This window comes from Prionailurus bengalensis, chromosome C2 (assembly GCF_016509475.1).
Source record: "Prionailurus bengalensis isolate Pbe53 chromosome C2, Fcat_Pben_1.1_paternal_pri, whole genome shotgun sequence".
In the NCBI taxonomy this organism is placed as follows: Eukaryota; Metazoa; Chordata; class Mammalia; order Carnivora; family Felidae; genus Prionailurus; species Prionailurus bengalensis.
In genome coordinates, this window is record NC_057350.1 from 109,751,979 (window position 1) to 109,763,183 (window position 11,205).

Sequence of the window (11,205 nt, forward strand, 5' to 3'; positions counted from 1 at the left end):
CATCACCACAGCCTCAGAGTAACTGGATATCCTATACATGATCTCAGGACTTCCCAGGGAATGTGTGTATGTGTCTGTGTGTGAAAGAGAGCCAAATAGAAGATTATATGGCTTTTTCTACCCCAGCCTCATAAGTAACACAGGTCTACTTCTATTCATGGACTGAGGCACAGAGTTTGTCTGGATTAAGAGACAGAGCTCTAGAAGAACACGGGGAACTGGAAATGTGGGGCAATGCTGGGAAAAAATACAGTTAGCCCGATGATCTTAGAACATGAAGGTCAAGGGAGGGCTGAAGAACTGTTCTAGATTGGAGAAGAGAGCTGAGTAAATACATGCTCCTGGGTTGAGTCCTCTTGCTATAAAGGATATAATGGGATAATTGGCAAAACTTGAATGCCCTCTGTAAGGGAAAGGCAAATGGGAGCTTTTTGTACTGTTACTGCAACTTTGCTGTAAGTTTGAGAATACTTTAAAATTTTAAAAGATAATATACACCATGAAAGCTCCTTAAAAAAAAATCTTGCAGTTAATCCTTTCTTGAAGGAATGACTATATAATAAAAATAACCACCCATATATGATACATTCATATGTTTAAATATCATTAAAGCAGACCATTGGATATTATTATCATAATTATATTTTTATTGATTATCCCTGCTGTGCCCTCTGTCCCACTGTGCTCTTAGATTTTAGTCTCCTTCTCTTGTAGCTAAACTGACATCCTGCTGGGAGGAACTGATTCAGCCAAATCCTGTCCCGTCTCCACAGCTAGGAAATAGAGGGGTACAACTTCTATAAGTAAAATCATACAGTATTTGTCTTTTTATGACTGGCTTATTTCACTTAACATAATGTCCTCAAGTTTTATCCATATTGTAACATGGGACAAGATTTCCTTCCTTTTTAAGGCCAAATAATATTCTATTGTGTGTATGTATATACCACATTTTATCTATCCATTCATCTGCCAGTGGACATTGGGTGGCTTCTACCTCTTGGCTGTTGTGAATAATATTGCTGTTGGAGCATTTGTGTATTAAAAAAAAAATAGGGGCATCCGGGTGGCTCAGTCGGTTCAGCATCCAACTTCAACTCAGGTCATGATCCCACAGCCTGTGGGTTCGAGCCCTGCTTTGGGCTCTATGCTGACGGCTCAGACCCTGGAGCCTGCTTCGGACTCTGTGTCTCCTTCACTCTCTGCCCCTGCCCCACTTGTGCTCCGTCTCTCTCTGTCTCTTTCTCTCTCTCTCAGAAGTAAATAAATAATAAAAAAATTAAATATATATATAAGAATGAAAGAAGTAACCATAAAACAGCTTGCAGTGAGGGTGAAGAAGATGAAGTCCTCCAGGTTTTGAAATGCAGTATGCTATCTGTTTTTATACAAGTAATGGTAACACTTTCCATGGAATTTTTACCTTAGGACTTGATAAGCTGTTTTCCTATATTAAAACCACTTATCTTGGGGCGCCTGGTTGCTCAGTTGGTTAAGCATCTGACTTCGGTTCAGGTCATGATCTCGCAGTTTGTGGGTTCGAGCCAAGTGTCAGGCTCTGTGCTGACAGCTCAGGGCCTGGGGCCTGCTTCGGATTCTGTGTCTCCCTCTCTCTCTGCCCCTTCCCAGCTCACACTCTCTCTCTCTTTCAAAAATGAATAAGCATTAAAAATTTTTTTAAAAATCACTTATCTTCACATAATGTGCACAAATTTAGTATTCTGGCAATAGGCATCATAATACTTATACAAATACAGGGCGTTCTACTTGTAACCAATAATTTGATGATTTTTAAAAATTGTTTAATGTTTATTTTTAAGAAAGAGAGACAGAGTACGAGTGCGGAAGGGGCAGAGAGGGAGACACACAATCTGAAGCAGATTCCAGGTTCTGAGCTGTTAGCACAGAGCCCGACTTGGGGCTCGAACCCACAAACCATGAGATCATGACCTGAGCCCAAATAGGAAGCTCAGCTGACTGAGCCACCCAGGCGCCCCAATAGTTTGATGTTTTTATGTTTTTATTTCAACATCTTCCTAGTAATCAGCTCTTCATTCAGAGCCTCGGTTCAACCAAGATGCCACAAATCTGAGCTGAGTAGAAGAAAGCAGCATGACCCAACTTTACTTTGGGCCTGTTACAAGAATAGATACTTTTCCTGAAAGGAGAAACTTGACAAAGTTTGCCTTTCCATACCTACTTCTATTTTATCTAAGATGTCTTTCCCTATTGGTAGTGTGGCCCAACGTAAAATTCCACTAGTTGTAAAAAGTAGGTAAGAAGTTAATTAGCATTTCAAAAGACTATAAAAATATGTGAAGGTGTATCTTAAAGACTCCCAAGGGAATTTCAGGGTGGGACGAACATGGCTACCCAACATAGTACTCATGAATGTCCTTCTTTTCTCCACTTCCCAACCTCTCCCTCACACATTTTTACCTCTTTCTCCAGCTTTCTCCACCTCTTAGCCACTTAAAATCAGCTTAACTTACATAGAATTAAATAATTTATATGAAAGCACTTTAAAATGATAAAAGACGATACAAACTATTAGTTACTTTCAGAATATAGTCCCGTGACTAGCACATTGTGAGTACCCAAAACAGTAAAACCTTGGATTGCGAGTAACTTGCTCTGGAAGTATTCTGCAAGGCAAGCAGACATTTCTTACAAATTAAAAAAATTTATTTATTTATTCACTTTTGACAGAGAGGGCACGGGGAGGGACAGAGAGAGAAAGAGAGAATCCCAAGCAGGCTCCTCACTGACAGCAGAGAGTCCCATGTGGGGCTCAAACTCACAAACCCTGAGATCGTGACCTGAGCCAAAGTCAGCCACTTAATGGACTGAACCCCAAGATTCCCCCATTTCTAATAAATTTTAACTTGATAAAGGAACGGTGTCTTGTAATACAAATAGTATGTGATACTGAACATCACATGATCACAACTGAGCCAATGGTTCTTGAAATCTGCTTTTATATACAAGTGCTTTGAATTACAAGCATGTTTCCAGAATGAATTATGCTCCCAAACCAACGTGTTTACTGTATATGATTGTGGAATCATTTACTAAAGCATTATGTACTCTGTCCTTATTTTAAAAATCATGTACATTAAAATATGGCAAGATATGGGGAAATTTTTATAGCAAAATAACAGGCATAGTAATCGCTAAAACATTATTGAAATTAAGACAAACATCAAGACCCCAATCACGAAAGGGGGAGATAAATTTTAAAAATTAGTCACTACAAATAGTTAATAAACATAATATGCTACTTAAAATATTTTGGTATCATTTTCCCAGTCTTCTGAAAATCCCATAAAATAACACAAGAAAAAAATTTAGAAGTAAAACATGGCAATATTGGAAAACCAGGTAGGATGTCATAAGCAGAAAAAAAAATTGGTTGGAGTGCAAAATGGCACAACCACTTTAGAAAACATACTGGTAGTTTCCTATAAAGTTAAATATACACATACAACTCAGAAATCCTATTCTCGGTAATTGCCCAAGAGAAATGAAAACTTATGTTTACACAAAAACCTGTGCACAGTGTTTATAGTGACTTTATTCATAATTGCCCAAAGTGGAAACAGTCCAAATGTCCCTGAACTGGTGAATGGATAATAAACACATGCTGTCATATCCATACAGTGAAATACTACTCAGCTAAAACAAAAAAAGGGGGTGAGGAGAGGGGAGAACTGTCAATACAGGTGACAACATAGATGAATGTGTTTTGCTAACTTGAAGAGGCCAGACTCAAAAGGCTACATATTGAGTGATTCCATTTATATGACATTTTAGAAAAGCAAAACTATAGTGAGAGAAAACAGATCAGTGGGGGCTGAGGGATGGGTGGAGAGATTTCCCTCAAAAGAGCACAAAGGACTTTTTGGACTGGTGAAACTATTCCATATTTTGATTGTGGCAGTGGTTATATAAGTATTTGTCAAAATAGTTTATCAAAACTTACAGAACTGTAAAGTAAAATTTTACCGTATATAAATTAGACCATGGTAAACCTGATTCTACCTTTCCTCCCCACCTCCCCGCAAAAAAAACCAAAAAAACAAAAACAAAAAAAAACCAAGCAATGAAAAAATTCTGAGGGATGTATAGAAGACATAATTCAGATGGTAGTGAGCTGGGAAACAAGTCAAGAGATCTGCAACCACACATAAGTGTAGGAAGGAACCACTAGATGGTGGTGTTCATTTTTGTATCAGAGCCCAGGAGAGACTTGAAGCTCGAAGATCACAGGCCTGTCATTGGAGCTGTTTTTTGGAAAATTTCCTGTAATTGATAGCTATAACTCCTTGTGTCTGGCCTTGACTTGCATTGGTTTCTGTGTGTTTGCTAAGCCATTTCTCTGAGCCTTCCACTGATTCCGGGGGGCCATCAATATCTTTCCAGTAAAACTCTCTCTCTGCTTTTGTTTTTGTTTTTTGAAACAAACTGAAGAGCACAACGAATAACAGCTGTTAACCAATGCATTTTTTGCCTGTTTTTCTTCATTACAGAGAATTTTGAATATGTACAGAATAAATAGAACGGTAAAATGATCCCCCAATAAACCCATCAGCTTTAAGAGTCATCTTAAAGAGTCAGCTTTAAAAGTAATCTGCTGCTCTTAATTCATCAAATTTCCAACCATCCCAATCCCCGTGCAAATAATTTTCTACAATCATTTTTAATGAGATAAAATTTACATATTTTAAAATAGACTTATTTTTAAAAAATGTTTAATGTTTATTTTTGAGAGAGAGAGAGAGAGAGTGTGTGTGTGTGTGTGTGTGTGTGAGCCAGGGGAGGGACAGAGAGAGGGAGATACGGAATCTGAAGCAGGTTCCAGGCTCTGAGCTGTCAGCACAGAGCCTGACACAGGGCTTGAACTCACAAACTGGGAGATCATGACCTGAGTGGAAGTTGGACGCTTAACTGATGGAGCCACCCAGGCACCCCCAAAATAGACTTACTTTTAAAAGCAGTTTTAGGTTCGTTGCAAAATTAAGGAGAAAGTACAGAGATTTCCCATATACACCTGTCCCCACTCATGCATAGCCTCCACACTCCTCCCCCACCCCATTAACAACATCCCCCACCAAAATGGTTCATTTGTTATAACTGATGAACCTGCACTGAATTTCATTTTCACCCTGCCGAGGTCCAGCCCCAGCAGGTCCAGGGGTTCCCGAAGGATGAACAGCGTCGGCGAAAATAAAAAAAAAAGGACACAGACAACAGCAGTGTGTTAGACTGGCCGCTTTATTGTAGCAAGCGTGGCATTATATTTGTTAGCAAATTCCTTGTAGCGTGCAGTTATCTATGTTTCTTGGCATTACCTAATTCTAAAAACGCTCCTTTGTGTAGTCACCCATTAGGGAACAACATAGTAATTTTCTTGTAACATTCCCTCCTACCCTTTCAAGGTCATCTAGCTCTCAACACCTCAAGTGGAATGTCTTACAAGGACATGACTTCTAAATTGTTCCTTTGTGCCATTTGCGGTATGAGGGACAAAAGTATTCGCTTTGGTCTGGGGTGCCAGGAGGGAGCCAAGAGGGCACTGGGAACCCACGCCTTATGTGCTCCCAGAGAGACAATGTATACCTAGGAACTAATGAACCATTCTGTACCTTAACCCACCAGGTCCAGTTATCATCTGGAATGCCTCCTGGGGGCCAAGTGGGCCTAGGGGTTGGAGTAACTTGTATCCATAGATATATTCTTTTGTTGCCGGAGTGGGGGTTTCGAATCCATTGTCCCCCTTCCTTGGCTGGGAAATATATGGGGCTATCCTTCCTTTAGGTAGAGGAGTGTTTATAGGGGGTGGCAAGGGCTGGATGTAGGGCCATAATTTCCCTGCGGAATCTTATTTCTTTCCCCAGTGGTTCTTTTCCCAGGGGGCCCGTCGTGGGCAATTCCCCAACCAACAAATCCCCAGGTACTTTCATTGGTAGGGAGGCTGCCCCGACCGACGCTAAGGCCAAATTACATAAAAGCAGGAGTACAAGAAGCTTCACTGTCGGGCCGCCCTGCAGTCCCGATCCGTCCACCACCCGGGCCCTGCCACCAGGCTGGTTGGATAGCTCGGCTTCCAGCATCACCCAAAGTTCATAGTTTACATCAGGGATGACTCTTGGGGTGTACTTCCATGGGTGTGGACAAATATTTACTTTATGTAACCACCATTATAGTATACAGAGCAGCTTCACTCCCCTAAAGATCCTCTATGTTCTACAACCTATTCATCCCTTCCTTACCCTAAGCCCTGCCAAAGTGCACAAATTTTAACTGTACACTTCCAATTTTTCTTTGAAGGACTTGGTTTAGAAATTCCCAATAGCATAGAGCAAAAAGAAAAAAAAAATTTTTGAGAGAAAACTGAAGAGGTAAATCCAGTCAACAAATGAAAAGTTTACTAGGATTTTCAGGAATTAATAAAGAGGAAAAACAGAATGGAAAAACTGAACATAGTTTGAAAGACAATTTCCCTTAATTCAAGAAAGATTTGGAACTTTATTCAAAGGCCTAAAAAGTATTTATTAAGATTAATAGAAAAACATACATGCACATACCTTCATACATCATGGTGAAAATTCTGAACTCTAAGAAAAAGGAAATTCCACAAACTTCCAAATGGAAAAACAGGATACCACGGTAGGGAAAAATAGGAATACATAGGCAGAGAGGGAAAAGATTAGGACCTGATGTCCCTGTGTGGGAAAAACACATATTTTGGCACAATGCTGCGAGTGTCTGGCCACAGCAAACCCCCTCGGGCTTAAGGTTCCTCTTAAGCAAGTAACATACACCACCTACTCCCCCTCAGGTTTCCCTCAGGAATTTGACAACAGACCTAAGAATGGCCATAGACCACCCCTCATACAATGGAAACGAGCCACTCAGGAATGGACAAACCTGCGCCTAAAGTTGTCTAGCCAATGAGGTAGGACCTCAGAAGGAACAAAGGGGAAGGGAAGAGGGGGACGACCAGAACCTTATAAAACAAGAACCCTTGTCTTTTGTCGGTGGGCATTCACTTTCCAGTGTCCCCTCTCTGTAAAGAGAGCTTTCCTACTCTTCTTTCAAATCTTCTACTCTAATAAACTTTTGCCTACTGTTCATTTTGTGTCCACCTCTTCATTCTTCCAAGTGGCAAGTCAATGAATCCCGGGTCCTGAGGTAAAAAATCTTGCAACAATACCAGAAAAGGAACAAAAACTGTGTTGATATTAACTAACAATAATAAAATAATATGAAAACATTTTTTGATGTAATTTATACCTTATTTTTGAGAGATTCAGCCTCAGATCACAGAAAAAATAAATGAAATTTTAAAAAATGTATACATATATAATAAATGTGAACATATGCTTTTACCATTAAAAAAATACAAATTAAAATAACACCACATTTTTGTACCTGTCATATTGGTGAAGGCTGAAAATTTGATATATAAAGGGTTAATGAGGGAGTGCCTGGGTGGCTCAATCAATTAAGCCTCTGACTCTTGGTTTCAGCTCAGGTCAGGATCTCACAGTTAGTCAGTTCAAGCCCCAGCATTGGACTCTGCACTGAAAGCATGGAGCCTGCTTGGCTTTTCTTTCTCCCTTTCTCTTTGCCCTCCCAGCTTGCTCTCTCTCTCTCTCTCTCAAAAAATAAATAAACATTAAAACATTTAATTAATAAAGGATTAATGAGGATAAGCAGATGGAACTAACCAAAGTTAAACAGTGTAAACTGGCAAAAAAATTTTGTAGGACTATTGACAATATTATCACATTTAATTTTTAATTTTTTTTTAATGTTTATTTTTGAGAGAGAGAGAGAGAGACAGAGTGCAAGCAGGGGAGGGGCAGAGAGTGAGGGAGACACAGAATCTGAAGAAGGCTCCAGGCTCTGAGCTGTCAGCACAGAGCCTGACCTGGGGTTTGAACTCAAAAACTGTGAGATCATGACCTGAGCCAAAGTCAGATGCTTAACTGACTGAACCACCCAGGTGCTCCTTTATCACATTTTAAAAATACATTTTCACCCAGAAATTTTACTTCTAAAATATATACATGTATGTGTATATTATATATTATTATTGTACTGTGTGTAAATGCTATACATTAGATATATATATTATATATTATATATTATATAATATATAATATATTATAATATACATATATATACATAATTTGGAAGGGGATAGTGAAAACAAATCATCAAACTAGAAAGAACCTAAATAGACAGTATCATCAATTTGAGACTGGCTGGAAATTGTAACAAATCTATACAGTGGACTCTGATAGGACTAGAATGAACCCTGTGTTGACTCTCTGGTCATTCAAGCATGTGCAGTGGCGAAGGGCAAAGTAGGGAGTGGAGCAGTTGAAAGCAAGAAGGGACCGTGGCTACCATCAGGAGGGTTTGTGTTGGGCAGTTTCACCAGCTTTACCAGAACACCCCGATCAGGGTAGACCAGGAAAAAGAATGACATTACCAGAAGTGAGTGAGCACTGAGCACTGAGTATGCAAAAAGAATAGCTATGCATCACAGTGCAGGCTAAAGGTCCCATGCAGTATCAGTCTTGTTTTCATAGTGAGAGCTGGTCCACATTTGCTGAGGTACACTGAGACCCTGGTGGGGAAACATGTCCAGGTTTGCAGAAGAGTGTCTCAGCCTGTCCCACAAGACTACCACAAGGTCTTCTGAGAAAGAAATAGCGATTTGGGCATGGCTTAGCAGTAAAGACTTGTCTCTGCTCCACTGGCATCAGCAAGCATAGCTTAACTTGGGGCTGGAGGATTCACTTCCTAGATAAGTCACACACATGGCAACCAAGTTGGTGTTGCTGACTGGGAGTTTAGCCAGCAACTGAGAGCCATGGGCTTTAGGTCCTGTCCAGATAGTTCTTCCCTTAATGCATGGTACTCAGTTCCAAAAGAGACTGTCTCAAGAGACAGGAAGTGGGAATTGCCAGATTCTTAAGACCTGGACCTGGAAATTAGTCCAGCATCACCTCAGCTGTATGCTATTGGTCAGAGAGCCTAGATCCTAGGGAAAGGACACAGACTCCACCTCTCAAAGGGAGAAACGAGGGCGCCTGGGTGGCTCAGTCAGTTGTGCACCTGACTTAGGCCCAGGTCTTGATCTCATGGCTTGTGAGTTTGAGCCCCACACTAGGCTTTGCACTGATAGCGTGGAGCCTGCTTTGATTCTATGTCTCCCTCTCTCTGCCACTTCCCCGCTCACGCTCTCTCTCAAAAATAAACAATAAAAAAATTTTTTTTTTAATTTTTAACATTTATTTATTATTAAGAGACAGAGCGTGAATAGGGGAGGGTCAGAGAGAGAGGGACACACAGAATCTGAAGCAGGCTCCAGGCTCTGAGTTGTCAGCACAGAGCCCAACACGGGGCTTGAACTCACAAACTGTGAGATCATGACCTGAGCCGAAGTCGGACACTTAACCGACTGAGCCACCCAGGTGCCCCACATTAAAAAAATGTTTTAAAGAGAGAAATGATAAAGACTTTGGAAGCTATGTTTTAAAACTGCCACATTATGGGACGCCTGGGTGGCTCAGTCAGTTAAGCATCCAACTTTGGCTCAGGTCATGATCTCACCGTTCATGAGTTCGAGCCCCACATCAGGCTCTGTGCTGACAGCTCTGGAGCCTGCTTCGGATTCTGTGTCTCCCTCTCTCTCTGTCCTGCTCTTGCTCTGTCTCTCTCTCAAAAATAAACAAGCATTAAAATAAAATAAATTTTTAAAATAAAACTGCCACATCAGGTTAAAGGAAATCCGTTTGTTATTTATGGATCCTCTAAAAAGCCTTGAGGGTTTAAATGCAGAGAACGTATTACGTATGACCACCTGACTTACTATGTGTAATATCTGGCATCACATTACAGTGTCTCTTATACCTTAGTTAAGCCAAGATCAGACCATATTCCATATCAGAATTTCCTGACCCATCCCTCACCTCAACCTGTTTTTGGTTAAAACTCAGCTCCTATAGAAGAGCACTTGACTGAAAAGGATTTGGTCTCTTTTGATGCGGTATTATCAGCTGAATGTCAGCTTTGGATAGCCATATGGTAACATTTAAAGCTCTGGCATGGGGGAGGGGGGTGCCTGGGTGGCTTAGTTGGTTAAGTGGCAGACTTTGGCTCAGGTCATGATCTCACGGTCTGTGAGTTCGAGCCCCGCGTCAGGCTCTGTGCTGACAGCTCAGAGCCTGGAGCCTGTTTCAGATTCTGTGTCTCCCTCTCTCTGACCCTCCCCCGTTCATGCTCTGTCTCTGTCTCAAACATAAATAAACGTTAAAAAAAATAAATAAACGTTAAAATAAATAAATAAAATAAATAAAGCTCTGGCTTGCGGCACCTAGCTGGATCAGTCAGTAGAGCATGAGACTCTTGATTACAGGGTCTTGAGTTCAAGCCCCATGTCAGATGTGAAGTTTACTTAAAAACAAACAAGAAAACATCCAGGGCATCTAGGTGGCTCAGTCTGTTGAGCCTCACACTCTTGATTTTGGCTCGGGTCATGATCACCAGGGTCATGGGATTAAGCCCCAAGCTGGGCTCTGCATTGAGTGTGGAACCTAGGATTCTCTCTCTCTCACCCTCTGCCCCATTTAAAAAAAAAAAAGAAAAGAAAAGAAAAAGAAATCATTAAAAATAAATAAATAAAAATGGAATAGAATTATGACTACCCTGAGATCCTAGGGTAAAGAATACAGAAGAAGCTGTTTTTCAATATTTAAGTGGATGGAGACAGTATGAATAATTTCTAACATGAGTCTTGAACTAGAAATAACTTCTATTTACATATCTTAGTATTAAACTTTCTAATACACTAATCCATCACCCAAGTTATGTACCATGCATATGTACTTTAAAAAAATATTTCAGCAAGTTCCTTGACCTTTGAAGTCATTCTTTGAAGAATCTAAGTTCATAAACTATTCCTTAAAGAGTTGCAAAAAATTTCTTGAAACATTGCATGAAATTAGTTTTCAGAAATGTAATATTTGTATAGTTTGGTTTCCTGTCTAAACAGGCTACATTTAACAAATGTGTAACTTTTTGTATTAAAATTTTAATGTCAGTCTTCAGGAAACCAACCTTTTTCTTAATAATTTTGAGATAGAGGGGTGCCTGGGTGGCTCAGTCGGTTAAGCCTGCAACTCCTGG